The 3,097-nt window shown below is 37.6% G+C and overlaps 1 pseudogene; it reads right to left on the bottom strand.

The window, feature by feature from the left end:
• Nucleotides 1-1,850: 1,850 nt before the first annotated feature.
• LOC143272745 (olfactory receptor 4F6-like) lies at nucleotides 1,851-2,790 on the bottom strand (annotated as a pseudogene).
• Between the last annotated feature and the right edge of the window lie 307 nt (nucleotides 2,791-3,097).

Here is a 3,097-nt window from a genome sequence, read left to right as displayed (position 1 = left end):
ATCAAGTTCTCTTTACCACTGATACATCTCTCTAGCCCCAAGATAAGCCAATTTTAAAAATTAGAGTAAAAGTAAATTAAATAAAACTAGCAAACATTAAAACAAAGTTAAAACTTTGAAAAGATTTTTGGATTTAAAAAAAAATATAAAAGCAGATGTCATGGAGAAGGGAGAATACTCAAGCTCTGGCTCACCATGTAAGATTAATGTGGTCATCTGCCTTCATCCAAGAAGCTTCTTATTGTAGCTTGTGGTGGAGGTACCGGTCAGTGAAAGTTAATACAGAAACCCATAGTTGGCCAAAGTGCTACAAAGAAGTGATTGTAGAATGCTCAGTCCTATATGTAACACCCACATATCCCTCTCCAAACATCAGGGAGCAGTGCAGAAAAGGGGGCAGAAAGAATGAAGTCAGAATATTGGGAGGTGTGCAACACACAGGCATATCTGAACATGGCACAGCTCTTGCACTCATGAACTCGCTGCAGTTGTGGTTATCTGCATAAGAACTGCACGGGCTCTGGGGCCACCAACATCAAGTATTGTGGAAGCGGCCTCACAGACAGGCTATTGGAGGCTAGTGGTTTCTGGAGGAGGGGATGCAATCTTCTTTAGTGTGCAGATTATAAAGCATTAGGGATTAGATCTGAGATACCAAAAATGCATCAGTGTTGTTTTAAGGAAAGAAATAAAAGTATTTCATTTTAGAGTTATTTAAACAAAAATGAGTCCAGAGTTGAATTCTCTATTGTATGTTCTCTGAGTTTTCTGTCCTCTGTCATTTGAGTCTGATTCTGTGCCTGCATAAAAGCTTTCTTGTAGCATGTTTGTCACTGTATCTTGGTGTCTACCCTGTGTGTGTGTGTGTGTGTGTGTGTGTGTGTGTGTGTGTGTTATGAGCTATGTGTGTGAGTGGTATCTGTCTGTGTGTGATGTTATTGTCATATGTAACAAAAGACTTCGCTGTCTATTTATGAACAGCAGAGAAACCATCACACGGCGAAGGAATGGAATAGTTTACAATATTTTTTAACAGAGTTTTACAAGGGATTAAGTCAGTGGCTCCAACTGATCCCAACTCAACCAGAAAACAAACATCATTGATTATCATCCAATAACCATAAATGTTTGCTTTCAGCCTTTATGGTTAATTTTTAGGAAGGTACTTTCCACTTCTTATTTGTTGCTTTCAGCAAGTGATACACATATCTGGGCCAGGGGCTTAGAAAAACACACAGTTTGAGATTGCAGCTTAGGTTACAAAAGTTGTTTACATGGAAGCCCAAGGTAAGTAAGGATGATTATTACAACGTTCTCTTAAATCCAGGTTAAACAGTTTGAGTACACAGTAGATTAGAGGTCACAAATTAAGTGACTTCAAGGTGTACTATGAACTTTGGCTGTGAAGTTCAGAAAAAGCTCCAATTTCTTAAAATATAAGATATTTTCAGAATTTATTCAACACATTACATTTCTTTCAAACTGATAGTATAATGTAAAAAAAAGTACTAACCATCCTGAATCAGCATATAAAGTGAACATACTTTGCTTGGCAAAATATAAATGTTATGAGATACAAATTTCTTTTTTTCCTCAAGAGAGATAGGAAGATATCAACTACGGGTGGAAATTTATTAGTTTCTTTAGCTTTTCTATGGATAATAAAAGTATAGTCAGCACAAAATGAATAATCAACTCCAATTAAGTATGCCATTATTGTCGGTTAACTTGAAATAAACTATCTAATAGTTTTAAACTGTTGAATAAAGGAAAATAAATTGTCCCAACATAGCAGTCTTCAGCTATGCTTATAGGAGAGTAGTCAAAGATGCATTTTGTACTTCTGTAGATTAGGATATTTTCCTCAGATTGAATAGCTGAGTAATCATTCTCCTCATTGCCACCTTCATGTCTTTGTTCCTCAGTGTGTAAATGGCAGGGTTCAGGACGGGCGTAATCAGGAAGTCCAAAATGGCAAGAAATTTATCCACTGGAAAAGTAGGAAATGGCCACATGTACACAATGATGCATGGCCCAAAGAACAGAACCACCACAGAGATGTGAGCAGAAAGTGTAGAGAGGGCCTTGGACAAATCACCTGACGAATGTTTCCTTACAGTGAGAAGGATAGCAATGTAGGAGATAATCAATAAGAAGAAGGTGCCTACGGAAATAAACCCACTATTGGCAGTAACCATGAACTGCATTTTGTGGGGCTCTGTGCAGGCCAGTTTGATGAACCTAGGAAGATCACAGTAAAAACTATCTATCTTATTAGGACCACAAAATCTCAAATGGACAACAAAAGCTAACTGGGCCACTGAATGCAGGAACCCAATGATCCAAGCACCAGAAAGAAGCAAAAGGCAAGTCTGTGGGCTCATGATGGTCAGGTAGTGGAGGGGCTTGCATATGGCCACATATCTGTCCCAGGCCATGGCTATCAGCAACACCATCTCAGATTCCCCCTAGAACATGAAGGACAAATATCTGGAAGACACAGCCCTGGAATGAGATGGTATTGTGCCCAGAATACAGGTCAGAAATCATTTTGGGAACAGTTAAGGTGGAAAGACATAAATCAATGAATGAGAGATTTCCCAAAAGAAAGTACATAGGGGAATGTAAATGTGGGTCAAAGGCCACTGTATGCACAACAAGGGTGTTTCCCAGGACAATGGCTACATAAAACACCATAGAGAAGGCAAGAAAGAAATGTTGTATTTGTCTTGATGTTGAAAGTCCCAGAAACACAAATTCAGACATCTCTGTGTAATTTATTTTAAGCATTTACTCTTTTTGCTGTTACCTAAGGGACAGAAAACCAAGGTGTTTTAAAAAGAATTTGTTATCAATATATAGTTCAAAAAACAATTCAGAGTATTTTCTGACTGAATTAAATCTAAATAAGTTTTTATTATCACCAGAAAGCATTTTGAAAATTCCTTAAATCATTTTTCTGTCCAACAAATAGTCGATAGTTTTCTGCCAGGAACTATTGGTGAAATTATTAAGGCCACTCCACTTAGTTAAAAGGAAGATTTATTTAGTGGGCAACTTACAAAAAGGGAATGGTAAATCACAGTGTCTGACATGG

Source organism: Peromyscus maniculatus, chromosome 4 (assembly GCF_049852395.1).
Source record: "Peromyscus maniculatus bairdii isolate BWxNUB_F1_BW_parent chromosome 4, HU_Pman_BW_mat_3.1, whole genome shotgun sequence".
Taxonomy (NCBI): Eukaryota; Metazoa; Chordata; class Mammalia; order Rodentia; family Cricetidae; genus Peromyscus; species Peromyscus maniculatus.
The sequence above is the reverse complement of the archived record's forward strand: the minus strand, read 5'-3'. Positions and strand labels throughout refer to the sequence as shown.